Source organism: Bos taurus, chromosome X, assembly GCF_002263795.3.
Source record: "Bos taurus isolate L1 Dominette 01449 registration number 42190680 breed Hereford chromosome X, ARS-UCD2.0, whole genome shotgun sequence".
Taxonomy (NCBI): Eukaryota; Metazoa; Chordata; class Mammalia; order Artiodactyla; family Bovidae; genus Bos; species Bos taurus.
The window spans coordinates 10624594-10648877 of record NC_037357.1 but is presented as its reverse complement, the minus strand read 5'-3'; positions in this window follow the sequence as shown (position 1 = coordinate 10648877).

Sequence of the window (24284 nt, the reverse complement as noted above, 5' to 3'; positions counted from 1 at the left end):
ATCTCTGGGCTTTCTATTTTGTTCCATTGATCTATGTTTCTGTCTTTGTGCCAGTACCATACTGTCTTGATGACTGTAGCTTTGTAGTAGTGCCTGAAGTCAGGTAGGTTGATTCTTCCTGTTCTATTCTTCTTTCTCAAGATTGCTTTGGCTATTCGAGGTTTTTTGTATTTCCATACAAATTGTGAAATTATTAATTCTAGGTCTCTGAAAAATACCATTGGTAGCTTGATAAGGATTGCATTGAATCTATAGATTGCTTTGGGTAGTACACTATTTTTCACTATATTGATTCTTCCAATCCATGAACATGGTATATTTCTCCATCTATTTGTGTCTTCTTTGATTTCTTTCATCAGTGTTTTATAGTTATTTATATATAGGTCTTTTGTTTCTTTAGGTAGATGTATTCCTAAGTATTTTATTCTTTTCATTGTAATGGTGAATGGAATTGTTTCCTTAATTTCTCTTTATGTTTTCTCAGTGTTAGAGTATAGGAATGCAAGGGATTTCTGTGTGTGTTAGAGAAGGCGCTTAAGAGTCCCTTGGACTGCAAGGAGATCCAACCAGTCCATCCTAAAGGAGATCAGTCCTGGGTGTTCATTGGTAGGACTGATGTTGAAGCTGAAATTCCAGTACTTTGGCCACCTGATGCTAAGAGATGACTCATTTGAAAAGACCCTGATGCTCGGAAATATTGAGGGCAGGAGGAGAAGGGGATGACAGATGATATGGTTGGATGGCATCACGGACTCAGTGGACATGGGTTTGGGTGGACTCCAGGGGTTGGTGATGGACAGGGAGGCCTGGCATGCTGCAGTTCATGGGGTCACAAAGAGTCGGACACGACTGAGCAACTGAACTAAACTGAATAGGTTTTGCGTAGTTGTGTTTCCATTTTCATTTGTTTCTATGCATGTTTTGGTTTCTTTTTTGATTTCTTCTGTGATTTGTTGGTTATTCAGCAGCATGTTGTTTAGCCTCCATATGTTGCAATTTTAATAGTTTTTTTTCCTGTAATTGGCATCTAATATTACTGCATTATGGTCAGAAAAGATGCTTGGAATGATTTCAATTTTTTTTTTTTTTAATTTGCCAAGGCTAGCTTTATGGCCCAGGATATGATCTATCCTGGAGAAGGTTCCATGTGCACTTGAGAAAAAGGTGAAATTCATTGTTTTGGGGTGAAATGTCCTCTAGATATCAATTAGGTCTAACTGGTCTATTGTATCATTTAAAGTTTGTGCTTCCTTGTTAATTTTCTGTTTAGTTGATCTTTCCATAGGTGTTATTGGGGTATTAAAGTCTCCCACTATTATTGTGTTATTGTTTATTTCCTCTTTCATAGTTGTTAGCACTTGCCTTAGATATTGCGGTGCGCCTTTGTTGGGTGCATATATGTTTATAATTGTTATACCTTTTTCTTGGATTGATCCTTTGATCATTATGTAGTATCCTTCTTTGTCTCTTTTCACAGCCTTTATTTTAAAGTCTATTTTATCTGATGTGAGTATTGCTACTCCTGCTTTCTTTTGGTCTCCATTTGCATGAAGTATCTTTTTCCAGCCCTTCACTTTCAGCCTGTATGTGTCCCTTGTTTTGAGGTGGGTTTCTTGTAGGCAGCATATATAGGGGTCTTGTTTTTGTATCCATTCAGCCAGTCTTTGTCTTTTGGCTGAGGCATTCAACCCATTTACATTTAGATTTATAGATGAAACCTTAAAAAACAAACCATGAAGCCAGATATACAAGATGATTTAGTTAAGATTCTTAATTGCAGGCAACCAACACTATTCTATGATCATTTAGGAAAATAACATTTTTATTGAAATCTATTTAATAGCTCATGCAATCATAAGAAGATGCAAAAAACAAGGTTTGAAGAATGAGCAGGGCAAAGGGAGCAAGGGTACAATGGAGAATACATTCTATTGTAAGTGACAAAAACAATGGCAGTTACATGAAATTCAAAATTTAGGTGGGTGACAAACTTAGTCAAATGGTTCTCCATTAATTAAGACAGAGGCTGGAGAAATGAGTATGCCTTTTTTTTTTCCCCTTCAGTTTCTACAGTGTGAAGTGGGCTCTCTCTCCTGCCAAAATTTATATTGTAAAAAATTTATCCACATGGGAGTTCAGGTGACCAGCACCCAAATGTTCATGACAAATATGATGGGGGCATAAAATACCAGTGATTTAAGAGAGTTTTATGTGCAAGTGTACAATATATTCACATGTCTTGTATTTGGAATCAAAAGAAGTGGAGGTAGTAAATACTGCATAAAGGAGAAAGTTAAATCAACTTTAAGGACTCCAGTGTAAGATTTCATTTGTAAGATGTTTATCCAAGTGGAATTTGATATGAATAATGTTTGAAAAGTTTATCCTCGTGGCAGTAAGAAAATGTTAGACCTAGAAAATAAGAGACAGGAAGTGGGATAGCCAAGTCTGGCAGTTATCAATGTTCTGTTCACATTTCACCTGGCACAAACTGAATAAGATGAAAATTTTGGGCCCCTAGTTAATTGTTCTTTCTTATTGCTTCCCTCACTTGTTATGTTTTTCCAAACAGGTCTATTTCTTGCCTCCTTATGATTAGTGGTAAACTAATAAAGCTTCCGGGAGTTGGTGATGGACAGGGAGGCCTGGAGTGCTACAATTCATGGGGTCGCAAAGAGTCGGACACGACTGAGACGCTGAACTGAACTGAACTGAATAAAGCTTCTGGGGCTTCCTGGTGGCTCCGTGGTAAAGAATCTGCCTGCCAATGCAGAAAGCACATATTTGACCCCTGGGTCGGGAAGATACCCTGGAGAAGGAGATAGCAACCCACTCCCATATCATGGGCAATCCCATGGACAGAGGAGCCTGGCAGGCTACAGTCCACAGGGTCACAAAAGAGTCAGATGTGATCAGCCACTAACCAACAAAAAACGTTTCTAGAATTCTATCATTTCACTTGATTCTAAATTCTCAATATGTGTAGCTGCTGCATAAAGTATATCTATATGTACTTTAACTATTTTCTATAAGCATATCTCCTAGCAATGCCTTATATTACTTCATTTTACTATTGGAAAAGAGCTTTGCAGGAAATCCTTATGTATTTACTTGTCAACTTATATATTTTATAGACCCTTATTTTTTAATGTTGTTCATAAAGAGAGGAACACCTATAATGCCAAAGCTTGCTACTCTTATCACATTTAAATGGGATATTTAGTCCTTCATAGGTATCTATTTGTCATATTAACTTCAATATGCCAGACCCAGTGTATTATGTATTTGAGTATAAAGAGGATAAAGTGAGTGAAAGTGTGCTAGTCGCTCAGTCATGTCCGACTCTTTGTGACCCCATGGACTGTAGCCCAGCAGGCTCCTCTGTCCATGGGATTCTCCAGGCAAGAATACTGGAGTGGGTTGCCATTTCCTTCTCCAGGGGATCTTCCTGACCTAAGGATAGAACCCAGGTCTCCTGCATTGCAGGCAGATGCTTTAACCTCTGAGCCACCAGGGAAGCCCCCATAATTTCTTAGAAAAGTCATATTTTATGGACAATTTTTAGGGTTATAATAAAATATGTGTGTTGACCAGTCTTTGCTCAGAAATGCTGTTGTTGTTGTTCAGTCTCTAAGTCATGTCTGACTCTTTATGACCCCATGGACTGCTGCCAGGCTCCTCAGTCCTTCACTATCTCCAGGAGTCTGCTCAAACTCGTGTCCATTGAGTTGGTGATGCCATTCAACCATTTCATCCCCCTTCTACCCCCTGCCCTCAATCTTTCCCAGGATCAGGGTCTTTTCCAGGATCAGATGGCCATAACATTGGAGCTTCAGCATCCATCCTTCCAATGAATATTCAGGGTTGATTTCCTTTAGGATTGACTGGTTTGATCTAGTTTAGCTTATCCCAGGATGGAAATGTTTTTAAATTGAACTTTTTTTCTCAGCTACAGAGCTAAGGGGCTGCAAGGAGCAAGGGTATTATTTTCTGTGGAATATACTTTTGAAGTAGAGCCAATTTGGCATGTAGACATGTTAGCCCCTAGTCTGTTCTGTGTATTGGTGAACAATGGCTTTATCATCCAACAGCTGGGACATATTCTGGGCAGAAAAAATTTCTGTAAGCTTGTGGTGTAGATTTATTTCATGTATACATCTTTGGTGATATCACTGTAGGTCAAATGTCCAACAAGGGTCAGAGAGTTTTCTCATTGCTAATCTAGTTTAATGCAGAAACTTAGAAATAATACCAAGGTGGGAAAAGGAGGGGAAATATGCCTGTTCCCATGAGAAAGATCTGTTTTTTTAGTCTTAATGAATTAGAATTACCCACGCTTAGATAAAAAGAAAACATCTCATCCCAAGCTAACAAATTCCAGTGGATGCCAAAAGGGGATTTTTCCAACTGCTAGCATTACCTATTGATGAGATCTGTTATGGAATAATTAACAAAATGAGAGAGATAAACTGTGACATTATCTGACCTAATCCCCCTTTCTTTAGGCTAAACCTTTCAGGATGGATGATTGTCTATTGTCTTGCAGATCTTAATGTATTTTAGTATTTTACCAATCTCTTCTGTTTCTCTAAAAATCATATTTCTCAGTTCCACTTAAGGGAATCTCTTCTTGTTTAATAATACATGCACATTATTCTTTAATATTCTTTCTTACAAGATTCTTATGATATTACAGATAGTAATTTAATCCATCCTTAACCCTTCATTCTGCAAGTTAAACAACCTTAATTCCTTTAACATTCTAAAAATAATATATTGCCTATTAGATCAATTATTTTTGTTACCCTCCAAGAGGAAAAAAAAAAAAGCCAGTTTCTTGATATTATTTATCAATGTGCAACTAAAGTTTCACATAACCTATAGAGAAACTACAACATCCAGTGTATGAATATGGATCTAAAACATGAGTTTACAAGGATAAAGAATTGGTAGTTCTGGCCACCAGGGACATGAAATAAGCTAGCCAAGAATTTTAATGAAAATTTTATAAATTGTAAATTAAAATTCAACAAGAGCATATATGTTGAACATCATTCTTGAGGTAGAGTCAAATAAGTAAATTTTCATCTATGTCTTACTTCATATATAAAAATTTTCTATAATGCAATTCAATCATTCAAGCATCAGTTCTTACATAGTGCCCCCCAGTGTCAGACCACCAAGGTTTTCTTCCATCATGGTAATAAAGATTGGAAAATGAGCACACCACACTTATTGTATTGGTAGTCAATGGCTAAAATAGAGAAATATATAACAACTTTGTAGTATAGTTAGCATTAAAGTAATGATAATGTTGGTTTCCCAGGTGGCTCAGTGGTAAAGAATCCACCTGCCAATGCAGGAGACACAGGTTCCATCCCTGTTCTGAAAAGATCTCCTGGAGGGAGAAATGGCAACCTTCTCTAGTATTCTTGCCTAATAAATTCCACAGATAGAAGAGCCTGGCAGGCTATATTCCATGGGGTTGCCAAAGAGTAGGATACAACTGAGCGACTGAGCACTGAGCACAATAACAATGTTAAATGCACAAAAAGCAAAGATGAATTAAGTCAATTGAATCCAGGTATACTTTGAAGCTAAACACCCAAAATTAAAGCTCTGATGATACTTACATCATCTATAGAGTTCTAAACTTATTAATGTATCTTGAAATATTATAAAATAATTTTAATAGCAGACATACTTTGTTCATTTTTCAGGAGAATATATCTAGTGTTTCACCAATAAATAATCTGCTTTTTTCTTTTCCTGGGGTGTGTTTCTGTATGTGTGAATGTACATATTTTCATTTGGAGCAGGCATATAACTGTATCTAGATTTTGATATCAGAATCATGAAATCTTTGGGAAATCCCTGGTAGTCCAGTGGTTAGGACTCTGCTTTCCACTGCAGGGGGACATGGGTTCAATTCTTGGTGGGGGAACCAAGATCCCACAAGCTGTCTAGAGTGGCCAAAAAATAAATAAAACAGGAAACTCTTGTTTGTCTCCCATTAAAAAAGAATCATGAAATCTTGGAGGAGTAAATTGTAAATTGGATTGTTTTCCATTATATATAATAATGTATATATGTATGTATATTATAACATAAACATCAGCAAAATACAAACATAAACATAAACAAAATACAAAAAAAAATTCAAACAGTACATGCAGGCATTAAATTAAAACCACAAATAAAAGTCCTTATTTATGTGTAAAACACATAGATGTTGTTTAAAGTAAAAAAAAAATGTACTTTTAAGTATTGGGTTGGTATGGAAAAACCTGAACAAACGTTTTGGCCAACCCAATATACATTGATGCTGTTTTCAGTTCACTTCAGTCACTAAGTCGTGTCTGACTCTTTGAGATCCCATGCACTGAAGCACACTAGGCCTCCCTGTCCATCACCAACTCCAGGAGTTTACTCAAACTCATGTCCATTGAGTTGGTAGTGCCATGTAACCATCTTGTCCTCTGTCGTCCCCTTCTCCTCCTGCCTTCAACCTTTCCCTGAATCAGGGTCTTTTCAAATGAGTCAGTTCTTCCCATCAGGTGGCTAAAGTATTGGAGTTTCAGCTTCAGCATCAGTCCTTCCAACGAATACTGAATATTCAGGACTGATTTCCTTTAAGATGGACTGGTTGGATCTTGCAGTCCAAGGGACCCGCAAGAGTCTTCTTCAACACCACAGTTCAAAAGCATCAATTCTTCGGCACTCAGCTTTCTTTATAGTCCAACTATCGCATCCATACATGAATACTGGAAAAACCATAGCTTTGAATAGATGGACCTTTGTTGGCAAAGTAATATCTCTGCTTTTTAATATGCTGTCTAGGTTGGTTGTAAGTTTTCTTCCAAGGAGTAAGCGTCCTTTAATTTCATGGCTGTAGTCATCATCTGCAGTGATTTTGGAGCTCCCCCAAAATAAAGCCTCTCACTGTTTCCACTGTTTTCCCAACTATTTGCCATGAAGTGATGGGACCAGATGCCATGATCTTAGTTTTCTGAATGTTGAGTTTTAAGCTGTCTTAGTTTAAGAGAACTTCCCAAGGCTGAAAAAATTAAATAGGGATATTAAGTTGTTCATATCAGGAAGCTGAGGCTTCATGGATAAGTGGCCAATCCCATCAAAAATGAGAAATTAGACCTTAGGCTGTGCAAGGTGAGACAATGCTGAACTAGGAATCTCAGCAAAAGTCCAGATGTTTGAAGAGGACACAACCTTAGTAAAATTGTTTGTGTTATGTGACTTTTGTTTTATTTCCTTCAACAAGAGGATAAGATAATTATTGAACAGCAAGGTAAAATAGAAGGGTAATACTTATTTCAAACTGGAGGAAGTAAAATACTAACTCTTGACGTCAAATACATGAGACATGAAAGAATCTACCACTTGACAAAAATTCCAGAGAAGTAGCACCTTCTGGAGATAGTCAAGTTTGTATCAAAGCAAGCAGAGAAAATGTGCAAGACACAAGTACTGACTGATAGAGACAGAGTGAGAGACAAGTGGATTTCATCTCAACAGTCTCATTCATGGGGAAATATCTATGATTTTAAAACTAACTGAATAATACCAAGTATAAATGTAACAATAAAATGCTACTGTGGAAACAATTTTTGCCTTTATATACATATTGCACAAATATTCCAATGAGAGCTAAATGGCATAGTATTATAGAGTAATGGTTAACCCCAAATAAATAATATTTGACTTTAGGATGTTGTTTGAATATCATATTTAGACATTATTTCCAGAGTTTTCCTCCCTAGTGTTAGTGATTCAAGATAAGAATGAGAGATATAGAGGAGAACTACATGGAAAGTAAGGCTGTACATGGATTCAGTTCAGTTCAGTTGCTCAGTCGTGTCCGACTCTTTGCGACTCCATGAATCGCAGCACGCCAGGCCTCCCTGTCCATCACCAACTCCTGGAGTTCACTCAGACTCACGTCCATCGAGTCAGTGATGCCATCCAGCCATCTCATCCTCTGTCATCCCCTTCATCTCCAACACCACAGTTCAAAAGCATCAATTCTTTGGCGCTCAGCCTTCTTCACAGTCCAACTCTCACATCCATACATGACCACAGGAAAAACCATAGCCTTGACTAGACGGACCTTTGTTGGCAAAGTAATGTCTCTGCTTTTGAATATGCTATCTAGGTTGGTCATAACTTTCCTTCCAAGGAGTAAGCATCTTTTAATTTCATGGCTGCAGTCACCATGTGCAGTGATTTTGGAGCCCCCCAAAATAAAGTCTGACACTGTTTCCACTCTTTCCCCATCTATTTCCCATGAAGTGATGGGACCGAATGCCATGATCTTCGTTTTCTGAACGTTGAGTTTTAAGCCAACTTTTTCACTCTCCACTTTCACTTTCATCAAGAGGCTTTTTAATTCAAGAGGGCATCAGAGGGCAGACACACTGAAACCATACTCACAGAAAACTAGTCAATCTAATCACACTAGGAGCACAGCCTTGTCTAACTCAATGAAACTAAGCCATGCCCGTGGGGCAACCCAAGATGGGCAGGTCATGGTGGAGAGATCTGACAGAATGTGGTCCACTGGAGAAGGGAATGGCAAACCACTTCAGTATTCTTGCCTTGAGAACCCCATGAACAGTATGAAAAGTACATGGATTACCCACACAGAAATAATTAAAAGTCGATTGTTTGCCTTAATTTCAATTACCTTGTATTGATTAACCTATTTATTTATTTACTTTCTAAGAGAGGAAAATACATTTGGAAAACCTATTTATTATTCTCTGTAGAATTATGATTTTTAATACAAAAATTACCGTTATGTTAAAAAATATGAATAATTCTAACTTGTCTTTTTTTATGCTGTTGACATGAGGTATTTATTTTTTTACTATTTCTTGTTATAATCACTCTATGATTTTGCTCAGCTAGCAATCTTAGTAATTCTTTTACCCAGTGATGGAATTCTTTTTGAGGAAATGAGGAAGATTGGATTTTTTTATTCAAAAGAAAAACTACTGTGAGAATTTCTTTGATATATTTAATAAGAACAATAGCTAAAATCTCACTCAACTGCTAACACATACAATCAAGAAACTTTCAGAAGTTTTAAATAAAATGTAGTTTTAAAGATTGATCTTGACATATATACATAATGAGGGTCTGAATAGTGAGCAAGGTCATTGCTGATGTAGACTAAAGGGATCTTTATTCTCCAAGCCATTTTCCACTAAAGACACTTAGTCCTTGAAAATCTTTGACCATGTTATTTGGCACCATATTACCTCAGTACACATGTAATAATAAAAATAAAAGCAATAATTGGGATCTATTGCAGTTAATCTTCTTCTTAAAGTCACTCAATCATGTTCAAATTTCTCCAGGCCAGAATACTGGAGGGTAGCTGTTCTATTCTCCAGGGGATCTTCCTAACCCAGGGATCGAATCTAGGTCTCCCACATTGCAGGCAGATTCTTTACCAGCTGAGCCACAAGGGAAGCCCAAGAATACTGGAGTGGGTAGCCTATCCCTTTTCCAGGGGTTCTTCCTGACCCAGGAATCAAACCAGGGTCTCCTGCATTGCAGGTGAATTCTTTATCAGTTGGGCTACCAAGGAAGCCCAATTATGCTAACTGTAATTAATATAAAAGTCTCATTGGGAATTCCCTGGAAGTCCAGTGGTTAGGACTCTGTGCTTCCACTACAGGGGGTCTGGGTTCGATCCCTGGCTGGGGAACTAAGATGCTGCAAACCACCACATGGCACAGCCAAAAAGAAAAAAGTCTTATGAAATGTAAATATGGAATGAAAACCAGCATTTTAATTTGCCCTATTCCAATTTCCACCTCCAGATTTTCAATAGTTTTGAGAAACAAAAGCCCACATTTACCATGAAATCACCATCACAACTCAGGCCTTGTGATCACCAGAAGGAGCAGAATGGAGTTGAAACTCCTTCAAAGTCTCATTCCCAAAGAATTCACATTATTTGACCTGTCTGGTATTTCCCTGGAAGACCATGCTTTCAAGGTTGTGTTATTCGATCTAACTTGAAGGTCACCAGGAATAGAAAGACTTTTCTCAGTTGGTATTTGTCAAAAACAGTTACAGGCAATTGATTAAATTCATGGCTGCCTAAAGCAGTAGGTAATGGGACAAAGAATAGGCTAACCATACTGAGAATCTGTATAAGCAGAAAGTGAGTGTATTGTTAATTTCATGGCTGAATTTTAAAAGTGTCCAACAACATACACAGGCTTCCCTAGTGGCTCAGAAGGTAAAGCATCTGTCTGCAATGCAGGAGACCTGGGTTCGATCCCTGAGTTGGGAAGATCCCCTGGAGAAGGAAATGGCAACCCACTCCAGAATTCTTGCCTGGAAAATCCCATGGACCGTGGAGCCTGGTAGGCTACTGTCCATGGGGTCGCTAAGAGTTAGACACGACTAAGTGACTTCACTTTCACTTTCAACAACATACACACAGAGTCCCTAGGCAAAAAATTGAAAACCTGTAATATTAAGAAATATCTGAATAAATAATTATCTGACCACTAAGCTAAATCAGAAGATATTTCCCTCGCTACACATGACAAAGAATAATAACCCAGTTTATGATGCAGATCTACCAAATCCATGATTCTCCTTGAATTCTTTATTTCTGCTAATAAAATTATCAATCAAATGCTTGTGTGAGAAATCTAAGACTCATCTTTATCTTCTCTTTCTTATTTATTCCCTCTGAAATCCACTATATCTAAAAGTTCTATCTTCTAAATAACAAGATATATCGCCTTGCTATAGACTTTTTTTTCAGTCTCCCATCATTTCTGACCTAGTCAATTGACAATAAATACCTTATTTAATTCTTATCCTATTCTCAGCCTTTCCTTTTTCATTCTATTCCTCACTTTTTTATTAATGATTAAACATATATAATTGACTAACACAGACATATAACATATAATGTTATATTTTAGTTTCCAAGGGCTGCTGTAACAAAGTATCACAAACTAGGTGGTCTTAAACAACAGAAATTTATTTTTTTACATTTCTAGAGGCCAGACCAAAATCAATGTGTTTGCAGGGCCAGGCTTCCTCTGAATGTTTCAGGAGTTAATAATTCCTTACTTTGTCCAGCCTATGGTGCCTCCAGACGTTCCTTGGTTTGTGGCAGCTTAATTCCAATTTCTGCCTCCATCTTCATATAGCCTTCTCCCTTGTGTGTCTGTGTCTCAAATTTCCTTCTCCTTTCTCTCATAAGGGAAACTGTTCTTAAGTTAGGGCCCATCCTACATCTTATATGATCTCACCTTGACATCCTTAATTTAAGTACATCTGCAGAGAAGGAAATGGCAACCCACTCCGGTGTTCTTGCCTGGAGAATCCCAGGGACGGCGGAGCCTGGAGGGCTGCTGTCTATGGGATCGCACAGAATTGGACACGAGTGAAGCGATTTAGCAGCAGCAGCAAATACCCTATTTCCAAATAAGGTCACATTCACTGGTACTGGAGGGTTAGGACTTAGACATATCTTTTTGGAGGCAACCCACTGTAATATATAAATATATAATGATTTATAATTGTTTTTACATATAGTTATTTATTTTGTTTAAAAATCTTTGCTTTAATAAATCCTTGATGCCTACGTTGTGAAGTTTGTTCATCTGTTTATGTATTCAGCAAGTACTGTGCTAGGAAATAGAGATACAAAGGTGAGTCTGACAGATACACTCCCTGCCATCATGGATGTCAGAGTCTAAAGACAGTGAAACTAATAAGTAAATATATGTGGTGTGTTGTGAAAATAGATGCTCATGATTCTATGGAAATATGTAATAGAAACACTGTCCCTAGTTAAAAAGTTATGCTGAAGGTCAGAGATTGATCCTTAAGAGATTGATCCTTCACTGCTGCTGCTGCTAAGTCACTTCAGTCATGACCAACTCTGTGTGACCCCATAGATGGCAACCCACCAGGCTCTGCTGTCCCTGGGATTCTCCAGGCAAGAACACTGGAGTGGGTTGCCATTTCCTTCTCCAATGCATGAAAGTGAAAAGTGAAAGTGAAGTCGCCTAGTCGTGTCCGATTCTTAGCGACCCCATGGACTGCAGCCTACCAGGCTCCTCCATCCATGGGATTTTCCAGGCAAGAGTACTCGAGTGGGTTGCCATTGCCTTCTCCATTGATCCTTCACTATCTGATTACAATTCCCTTTTCTTTCATTATCTCTCACTCACCAAAATGAATTCCATACTTCAATCATATAGACCTCTTTGTAGTTGGGTGAACACACCATTTCATTCATACTTCCTGAATTTATGCATTCTTTTCTTTATTCTGAAACACCTTTCCCCTCCTGTACTTGTACATCAAGCAATATCAGTCACCAAAATTAAACTCAAGTGTTACTATTTCTGTGAAGTCTAGTCTCTCCATCATCTACCTCCAGTCATTTTTTTCTTCCTAAAGAGCTTTCTACATATTTTTGACATTTATCTCAATATACTATAATTACTCATTTACATATCCACTTCTGCACATACACTATGATTTTATTAAAGGCTCTATTGTAGTATGATGCATGTATACTGATCAAGTTCCAAAAAAGTGATATAGAAGTTCAATGTATACATGATAAATCAATGATGAATATACAGAGCTAAAACAAAATATTCATACTTGTCCTACATTTTATGCTATTCTATTTTATATCCTTTTGTTACCTCCTCAATCATCAAATAGATAACAAACAGAATTTTTGGCTACCAAATCAACAATAGTGAAAAAGTGTAATATACAGTATTTTACAAGAAGAATAGAGCTGGAAGAATCATGCTTCCTGACTTCAGACTATACTACAAAGCTACAGTAATAAACACAGCATTGCACTGGTACAAAAACAGACATATAGATCAATGGAACAAGATAGAAAGCCCAGAAATACACCCATACACTTACAGTCAATTAGTCTATGATAAAGGAAACAAGAATATACAATGGAGAAAATACAGTATCTTCAATAAGTGGTACTGAGAAACTGGACAGCTACATGTTGAAGAATGAAATTAGAACTTTAAATAAAAAAAGACAATCTATGGACTGGGAGAAAGTATTTGCAAATGATGCTATTGAAGAAGAACTAATTCCCCAATTATGCAAATGGCTCATGAAGCAGAATATATTTATAAAAAAAATCCAATAAAAAAATGGGCAGAAGATCTAAATAGACATTTCTCCAAAGAAGATGTACAGATGGACAACATGCATATGAAAAAATGTTCAATGTCACGGATTATTAGAGAAATGCAAATCAAAAGTACAATGAAATACCACCACACACCAGTCAGAATAGCCATGATTAAAAAGTTAACAAATAATTAATGATGGAGAGCTTGTGGAGGAGAAAGAACCCTTCTACATGGTTGGTAGGAATATAAATTGGTGCAGCCACTATGGAGAACAATTTGAAGGTCCCTTTGAAAACTGAAAATAGAGCTACTATATGATCCAGCAATGCCATTCCTGGGCATATATATGGAGAAAACAATAATTTGAAAAACTACATGCACCCTAAAATTCATAGCAGTGCGATTTGCAATAGCTAAGACACAGAATTAACCTAAATGTCTATCAACAGATGGAAAAAGAAAATGTGGTACATATATACAGTGGAATGTTAAGGAGTTCCCTGGTGTCTCAGAGGTTAAAGTGTTTGCCTGGAATGTGGGAGACCGGGGTTCGATCCTTGGGTCGGGAAGATCCCCTGGAGAAGGAAATGGCAACCCACTCCAGTACTCTTGCCTGGAGAATCCCATGGAGGGAGGAGCCTGGTAGGCTACAGTCCATGGGGCCGCAAAGAGTCGGACATGACCGAGCGACTATGGAGAACAATTTGAAGGTTCCTTTGAAAACTGAAAATAGAGCTACTATATGATCCAGCAATGTCATTCCTGGGCATATATATGGAGAAAACAATAATTTGAAAAACTACATGCACCCTAAAATTCATAGCAGTGCGATTTGCAATAGCTAAGACACAGAATTAACCTAAATGTCTATCAATAGATGGAAAAAGAAAATGTGGTACATATATACAATGGAATGTTACTCAAAAAAGAATGAAATAATGCCATTTGGAGAAACATAGATGGACCTAAAGATTATCATATTAAGTGAAGTTGGTCAGACAGAGAAATACAAGTATAATATCACTTATATGTGGAATCTAAAAAAATGATAGAAATGAATTTATTTAAAAACAGAAACAGATCCACAGACGTAGGAAACAAATTTGTGATTACCAAAGAGGGGGTGGTAGAGGGAGAGATAAATTAGGAGTTGGGATTAACATATACACACTACAATATATAAAGTAGATAAACAACAAGGACATACTATATAGCACAGAAAATTATATGCAATATCTTGTAATAACCTATAATGGAAAATAATCTGGAAAAGTATATATACATAGTTATGCATAGTTATTAATATATATATATATATATAACTGAATCACTTTGCTATACACCTGAAATTAACACAACATTGTAAATGAGCTAATTTCAATTTAGAAAATAAAGAATTTTTAAAATTAATAAAATAAAAAGTAAAAAAAAATGGTTTAAAAAAAGGAGACAATCCCATCTCCTGAGGGCATGATTTGTTACTTGTGAGTTATGTGTACCTTTAGTATTTATCATAAAGGCCATCAGAAATATCTCTGCTAATAACTTAAATTATACTTTATTTTTTAATAAAGCCTGAAATTTAACTTGATAAAAATAGACAACTTCTTATCTATCAAATTAACAACCCAGTATTTTACTCAAAGTGATGACACTTTCATGTTATGTTGGTGAAAACGTAAATTTGCAAACACTTCAAGAATTTTAGAACATTCCTAGCCTTCGTCTAGCATCTAAAGTTTTAGAAATCAAACTTAAGTAAATGATCAATATGTGGGCAAAGATTGATGAACAAAACTGTTTATTATGGTGACGTGAAAAAGCACAAATGTTCGACAGTAGTGAAATGGTTAAGTAAATTGATATATTCCTTCTGTAGATATTAGACAATATTTAAATATCATATTTTTGAAGAATATTAATAAAATTTGTTGAATAGTTCAGTGAGAGAAGAGTTGATTATGAGTCACTAACTGTAATATTCAGCTTTTTCTAAGGACAACAGATGTGATAGAGTAGTCCTTTTCATGGGACCATATGCATTTCCCAAATCCTCTTGGATTTCTTCTCCAAACAAACGTGATTTTGCTTTTCTTTTGCTTCTGTTTTTCTTTTTGTAAAGGCAGCATACTCCCAAGTTTCCATTTAATGATTTCCATTTAATTGAAAGAAAAAAATTGTTGGCATTTTAAATTCACTTCACAGCTCTCTCATCACCTACACCTGAAATTAAGGAAGTTTTGAGGATTGTAAGCTTAAAGAGTCATTTACTTCAACAACTCTACAGATATTCTTTTCTATCAGCCCCAACTTACTAGGAGGAGAAAACTTTTCCCTTCTTTATCTAAAACTTAACTTTACTTACTACTTTGGCTTTTCCATTAGCATTTGGCAGCTACTTCCAAAACCTGGTGGCTCAGAGGTTAAAGAGTCTGCCTGCAATGCAGGAGACCTGGGTTCAATCCCTGGGTTGGGAAGATCCCCTGAAGAAGGAAATGGCAACCCACTCCAGTATTCTTGCCTGGAGAATCCCATGGATGGAGGAGCCTGGTGGACTATAGTCCTCGGGGTCGCAAGAGTCGGACAGGACTTCACTTTCACTTTCCAAAACCTGGCACTCCAGTCTCTTGACTATCTGCTTGAGACAGCGACATAAATGGGATTCAACAATTTCACTATGAAAAGAACACTATGGTCAACCTATTCAGTACCATCATTCCTGCAGATTTTTCTCTTTGGGAGATTTTCAGTCTAAACCTTTGGGCCTCTGACTTCTTCCATTGGTAGTAAAACATTTATTAATAGCAATGAAGACTCATCTCACCAAAACATTTTTAATAAGTGAGGGGTGAAACAAAACTTTAAGTGAATCCAAAAGATTATAACCAGTTCACTTTAAAAATTTTCTAATACTTGACTTGTTATGTATTTCTAGCATAACTGATTCAGATAAAACCGTTAGTATCTCTTTTTTGAGTATAGAAGATTTTGAAAACTGGAAAGATTTAATTTAAAAAATGTGTTCTTTCACATTTAATACCTCCTAATGCTTTTAATTAATTTGAATATCCTTAATTACTTCTGTAACTTTTCCATGTGTAAATAGCTAATTAAAGTATTAAACTATCCTTAAATGTTGCAAAGAATTAAATATGTAATTATTCCCAGGTTGATTAAAGGATTACATGTAAAGGTATCAAGGCTTCAGGTAAAGTTTTTTGTTGTTTCGTTTTAAAATTCCGAATACTTTTAAATACATTTTCCCCAACATAATTGTTCTCAGAGTACAATTTGTCCTAGAGATAAGTGACAAAAGAGGCTTCTTTAGAACACTCCCTTTAGATTTTTGAAACCATTAGAGAACCTAAATGCAATCCAAGTAAATATGAGTCATAAAATGCCTACCGAAGAAGTGAAGAGTCAAGATGGTGGAAATGATTTCCCAGCCTCAGGATATCATCAGCCTAAGAACATTTGTATTGATGCCATACTTTTTTTTTTTTAAATTTGTCTTCTAGTGGCTTAGAGTTACCTATCAAATTACATCCTTCTGGCAAACCACTTGGATGAGATTTTGCTGGAAAATAAAATTTTCCTCAATTTACTGACACAAACAATTAAATCTCATAATGAGCTCAGTTAATTTTTGAACTTGGCTCCAGTGTCATCTGAAACATTACACCAAACCTAATACAATAAACAGTAACCTAAAAGTTACAAGGTTCATTCATGTAATTAGCATTTCTTTTTTTCAATAATTCTGTGAACAGTAATTAAACCAATGTGCCAATGTATAATATTAGCTTCAGTTTAGAAATGACAATAACAGCTATAATACTTTTAACAAAATCACAAAGAGATCCAGAGAAGAATATTTTAGTTACTGAGTTTCTTTTTATTTAGTAGTAAACTTCAAGTTAGTAGTAAACTTTCATGTATAAGATCACCCTTCAGGGCAATGGGGCAAGTAGAGCAATACTTAGTAAACAAAACATGTTTGACTCTGTTGTACATATTCCCCTCAAAGTGCCCATTTCTCTTAAGTCTAGTGTCCTTCCTCACTAACACTATCTGACTTATTATACAAAGTATATTCTGGGTTTCACAAAATTCAAGTCAGTTAACATTGGCTTGAAAAGCTGGTAAAAGGCAGCCTCCTGGAATTCCTACTGGAATTTGAATTTACATTCAATCAATTAATTATATTCACAGTATAATTAACTATGTCTTTAAAATTGTTCCTAATACAAAATTTTTGATGACCAAAATCAGGCTCTTCCAAATGGGGGGGTACTTCACTTAAATATTTCAGGAAATGAGAAATTTATGTGGTTTAGATTTTGTAGTATCTCAATGGCCACTTTGATTACCTTTGTTATCTCACTATCACTATGTGAATATTTGATTACCCAAATATCATAGAAATCAGTGATGTTCTGATTTCTGCCTCCTAAGGTTTCGCATCTGAGAGCTTGCTAATTAAACCAACAAAATATAGATTAATTAGTAAAAAAAAAAAAAAGAATAATCCTTTCCTATGTGCATGTTAGCTAGCAAAAGAAGCTAATGTTAAGTAGCTAATATTAAGGGTTTATGTGGGCTTCCCTGATGGCTCAAGAGGTAAAGAATCTGCCTGCAGATCCCTGGGTCATGAAGAACCCCTGGAGGAAAAAATGGCAACCCATCCCAGTATTCTTGTCTGGAAAATCCCATGGACAGAGGAGCTTCCTGGGCTACAGTCCATAGGGTCGCAAAGAGCCAGACACGACTTAGTACTTGATGGATGGATGGAAGGGCTTATATATCTTACTTAGTAGGGAAAAAGGAGGGGGAAAATGTTTCTTTTCTGTGGGAAGAACAAGTCAGGTTTCTTTAGGAAAGACAAATTAAATTTTAGGTGAGCAAGTGGGAGATAAGAAAGTTAGTTATTTTTGTAATGTTTATTTATGTAAAGTTATTAAAATTTGCAATGTTTATTTATGCAGGTACAACTGGTCTTTCTGACTTCTTGGCCTTGAAACTCTCCCAAGAGGGGTATAGTAGGTTTACTTTTGTTCTCTCTCTTGGGAGTAGACGCACCCCAAAAAGGGAATTTTATGGCAGTTTCATCTCCCATAAGTTTCTGTTTTTAGTCAGATAGAAGAAGTTTTGAGAAGGCTTCTTTTTACATCTGTTTATTCTCAAATATCTTTACTTTACTATAATTTTCATACCAACCCTGGGTTTCCAGTTGGATCCGCCCAGTAGTTACTGAGAGTCTGAGTCTTACAGCTGAAAATGTATTACAGGTAGATTTGTTATTCAATGAATCAATCATCTTTGATATAAATTGAGAGGAAAGACAAAATCTTAAAGGATATGATATTTTAGGGGACCTGAGTTTTAAAGAGCCCTAAAGTAAAAATTGTGTTCTTCAATGGAATTTTAAATTCTCTACATTCATTTTATTTTATAATTTGCTTATTATTTCACCCTACGTTTTACCCCCAATTCACTCCATGATACAGTTTTAAGTCACACTCTTTAAAAATTGCTGTCATTCATCTGGGTTCTGGAACTAATGCTTTGTTCTAGATGATGATATAGTGGTACCAATATCATTAAAGCAAGCTCTTTCTCCTCCAAAAACTCATCAAATTTATATGGAAGACAAATACAGGTAAACAGATAGTGATGTGATATAATAGGATGTGAATAATGGCTAGTAGGAAAGATGCCATGATAGACTTTAGAGAACAGATAGTGTTTGAATTTTGGTCAAATTTACTGCCATTGCTTTGTCCTAGAATTTCTTTTTCAGATCTGAATATAATTCTACATGTTTAGCTTGTAATTGCTCTAGCTTTCAAAATGACTGTAATTGCTTTCCAGGTATAAATGTAACCATTCATATGGATTAAATATGCTATACACTGGCTTCCTTGTATAATATTCTTGGGACTGTACTTGAAAGTCAGTCCAAGAATTTTATTACCAGTGACTTATTTATGAAAAGGTGTCACTACCAATCAGCATAACATGAATTACCATAATAATGACCACATTTACCAATGACAGTTCCTATCTGAAGAAATGACATCACCAAATAAATTAACTTCAGAATAGTGGACTATTTTCAATTAGAATTAATATCTTTCAATTTATTTCCAATTTTCCTTCTATAAAACTTAAATTTAATCAATTTATTTTTTAATAAAATTATACCTGTAAAGAACTAAATTGACTAGGCCCAAAATGCAAAATTCAATAGTACAAAATAAAATAGATTATAAAATATTATAGTCTTACCAAGCCAGGTTTCATTCAGAAGCTCATTCCCATGGTAATTTGTAAGTATTGCCTACAAAGAAACATGTCATAGAACCTATAACATCCAAATATAACTATATCTGTTAACATACTGATTAATATAAAAGACTAAATAAAATGTATTTACATTATTAGAAGTAAAGGTAACATTTCAGTTCACACCACCATTACAAAAAAAAAAAAAGCAAATTCTATTATGTATAACTGGACACAAAGTGATTAATTACAATTCAAATATATTTTACTTGCCCTGGGCTTTTATCTTGGTGTGTTTTAGGCTCATACATTTTGCAAACTAGCACAATTCCTCCAGATCAAAGTTGGAAGGATTTCAGATTAATTTATTTTTAGTCTACAATCATACCGTTAAGGAAACAGGTCAATTTCTCACATCAGACTAACCTTAACATATTAGTATAGACAAAAATTTTAATATCATATTCATATATATTGTTTACATTCATACTTTCACAATCACATCTCTATATACAGATACATACATTAACATACAACAGACAAATTCATTAAAGGATTATTTAATTAAAAAAATTTTTAAATGGTAAATCCAAATTCAGTGTTTCTTATTTTCCTAGAGCAGGGTCAAAGACAAAGTCCTTCAGATGAATATAGCCAAGTAATCGCTCCTTTGGCTGCCAAGAATGGTGAATTTATATAGCTTTCCCAGATTAGAGGGCTTCCCTATTGTCTTAGTGATAAAGAATCCACCCTGCCAATGCAGGAGACATGGGTTCAATCCCTGGGTTGGGAAGATCCCCTGGAGAAGGAGATAGCAATTCATTCCGGTATCCTTGCCTGGGAATCCCATGGACAGAGGAACCTGGCAGGCCACAGTCCAAGGGGTTGCAAAAGAGTCAGACACGATTTAGTGACTAACAACAACAATAACCCAGATTAGACCCCCATATTTTGTTTTATGAATTGTTACACAAAATATAATGCCAGGAAAGCCAAATTCATAAATCCAGAATTTAGAAAGGTCCATTTCCATCATATTTGCTTACACTTGGATAATGTTGTTTCTAGTATTCTTCCCCCACCCTAAAAACAAACTTTATTTTAGAGTACAATTTGTTTTCAGTTTAAAGCCAATTTTCCAAATGATGCTACTTATCTTGTCTCATTTATAAAATACAAAATTCTTACAACAATCCAATGTCCTGGCATTTATTCTCAGCCATGTACTAATACTTGAAAGTTTCTGTCTTCAATTTGAACATTTCTTGGTGAAAAATAATAATTCATGCATTTATAACTCTCAGAAATATATAAATTAATAAAATATGAACTTTTCCTAGCAGTCTTATGGAATGTGGAAAAGGGTAAATAATTTTAAATAAATAACATGAAGAAATATGGGAAATAACTTTTAAACTATACATAAATACCACATTTTAGAAATATATAAATTATTTAGCTGAAATTGAAACTAGATGAAATGGAAAATTTGAAAAGAATATTAGACATTAAAGAAATCTATGAAATATTCCAAACATGACTTCCCTCAAGAGATTATGGATCCAAAAGTTTTATCTACTAATATTTCAAAATCTTTGCTGCTACTGCTGCTAAGTCACTTCAGTCGTGTCCGAGTCTGTACGACCCCATAGACGGCAGCCCACTAGGCTCCTCTGTCCCTGGGATTCTCCAGGCAAGAATACTGAAGTGGGTTGCCATTTCCTTCTCCAATGCATGAAAGTGAAAAGTGAAAGTGAAGTCGCTCAGTCGTGTCCGACTCTTTGTGACTCCATGGACTGCAGCCTACCAGGCTCCTCTGTCCATGGGATTTTCCAGGCAAGAGTACTGGAGTGGGGTGCCATTGCCTTCTCCATCAAAATCTTTAGGATATATCTATTGAAATGTTAATAAATTATTTACAAATTTGGAAAGATCCTTAATTCTTTTATGAAATTAGAATAATCTGGATAAGAAAACCTGAGAGGTACATGGAAAAAAGGAAGAAATATGAAAACTTTTGCCTAATCTTGCCTAATAATATACCTACACCAACAGTGTATTGGGTTGGCCCAAAATTTCGTTTGGATTTTTTCATAAGATGTTATGGAAAAAATCTGAATGAACTTTGGGGCCAATCCAAAGCAAGGATTCTAATTTCTCCATGTATTTAGCAACACCTATCTTTTTCCTCTTTTAACTTTTTTTGTTGTTGTTTTTTGATAATAGGCATCCTAACAGGTGTGTGATTTTGATTTGCATTTCCCTGATGATTAATAATGTTGAGCACCTTTGCACATAATTGTTAGCCAACTGTATGACTTTTTTGATGGCGGGATGCATGGTGCACCATGCAGGATCTTAGTTCCCAGACCAGAGATCAAATCCTGTGTCCTCTGCATTGGAGCATGAGTCCTAACTACTGAACTGCCAGGGAAAGCCCCTGACTTCTTTACAGAAATGTCTATTCAGGTCCTTTGCCCATTTTCAAAATGCAGTACTTGGGTGCAATCTCAAAAACAACAAAATGACCTGTGTTCATTTCCAAGGCAAACCAGTCAATACCACAGTAATCCAAGTCTATGCCCCAACCAGTAATGCTGAAGAAGCAGATGTTGGATGGTACTATGATGACCTACAAGACCTTCTAGAACTAACACCAAAAAGAGATGTCCTTTTCATGATAAACGACTAGAATGCTAAAGTAGGAAGTCAAGAGATAACTGGAGTACAAATACTTGGAGTACAAAATGAAGCAGGGCAAATGCTAGCAGAGTTTGGCCAAGAGAACATACTGGTCATAGCAAACACCCTCTTCCAACAACACAAGAGAAGACTCTACACATGGATACCACCATATGGTCAATACCAAAATTAGATTGATTATATTTTTTGCAGCCAAAGATGGAGAGACTCTATATAGTCAGCAAAAACAAGACTGGGAGCTGATTGTGGCTAGGATCATGAACTGCTTATTGCCAAATTCAGACTTAAAATGAAGCAAGTAGGGAAAACCACTAGACCATTCAGATATGACCTAAATCAAATCCCTTATGATTATACAGTGAAAGTGACAAATAGATTTAAGGGATTAGATCTGATAGACAGAGTGCCTGAAAAACTATGGATGGAGGTTCATGACATTGTACAGGAGGCAGTGATCAAGACCATCCCCAAGAAAAAGAAATGCAAAAAGGCAAAATGGTTGCCTAAGGAGGCTTTACAAATAGCTGAGAAAAGAAGAGAAGCTAAAGGCAAAGGACAAAAGGAAAAATATTCCCATCTGAATGCAGAATTCCAAAAAGAACAGCAAGGAGAGATAAGAAAGCCTTCCTCAGTGATCAATGCAAAGAAATAAAGGAAAACAATAGAATGGGAAAGACTAGAGATCTCTTCAAGAAAATTAGAGATACCAAGGAAACATTTCATGCAAAGATGGGCACATTAAAGGACAGAAATGGTATGGACCTAACAGAAGCACAAGATATTAAGAAGAAGTGGCAAGAATACACAGGAGAACTATACAAAAAATATCTTCATGTCCTAGATATCTGCGATGGTGTCGCCACTCACCTAGAGCCAGACATCCTGGAATGTGAAGTCAAGTGGGTCTTAGGAATCATCACTATGAACAAAGATACTGGAGGTGATGGAACTCCAGCTGAGCTATTTCAAATCCTGAAAGATGATGCTGTGAAAGTGCTGCACAATATATGCCAGCAAATTTGGAAAACTCAGCAGTGGCCACAGGACTGGAAAAGGTCAGTTTCTATTCCAATCCCAAAGAAAGGCATTGCCAAAGAATGCTCAAACTACTGCACAATTGCACTCATCTCACATACTAGCAAAGTATTGCCCAAAATTCTCCAAGTGAGGCTTCAACAGTATGTGAACCATGAACTTCCAGATGTTCAAGCTGGATTTAGAAAAGGCAGATGAAACAGAGATCAAATTGCCAACATCCGTTGTATCATAGAAAAAGGAAGAGAATTCCAAAAATATATATCTATTCTGCAGAGTACATCATGTGAAATGCCAGGCTGGATGAAACACAAGCTGGAACCAAGATTTCAAGGAGAAATATCAATAACCTCAGATATGCAGATGACAACACACTTATTGCAGAAAGTGAAGAGGAACTAAAGAACTTCTTGATGAAAGTGAAAGAGGAGTGTGAAAAAGTTGGCTTAAAACTCAACATTCAGAAAACTAAGGTCATGGCATCTGGTTCCATCACTTCATAGCAAATAGATGGGGAAACAATGGAAACAGTGACAGACTTAATTTTTTAGAGCTCCAAAATCACTGAAGATGATGACTGCAACCATGAAATCAAAAGATGCTCGCTCCTTAGAAGGAAAGCTATGACAAACCTAGATGGCATATTAAAAAGTGGAGGCATTATTTGGCCAACAAAGGTCCATCTAGTCAAAGCTAGTAGTCATGTATGGATGTGAGAGTTGGACTATAAAGAAAGCTGAGCACCGAAGAACTGATGCTTTTGAACTGTGGTGTTGGCCATCTGATGCGAAGAACTAACTCATTGGAAAAGACCAGATGCTGGGAAAGATTGAAGGCAGGAGGAGAAGGGGAAGACAGAGGATGAGATGGTTGGATGGCATCACCAACTCGATGGACATGAGTTTGAACAAGTTCCAGGAACTCTCAATGAACAGGGAATCATGGCATGCTGCAGTCCATGGGGTTGCAAAGCAGCGGACACAACTGAGAGATTGAACTAAATTGAACATACGTGAATATATTCCAATGAATTCTAAATGAAGATTTGTGGGATTATGAATGGAATTTTTTCTTTATTCC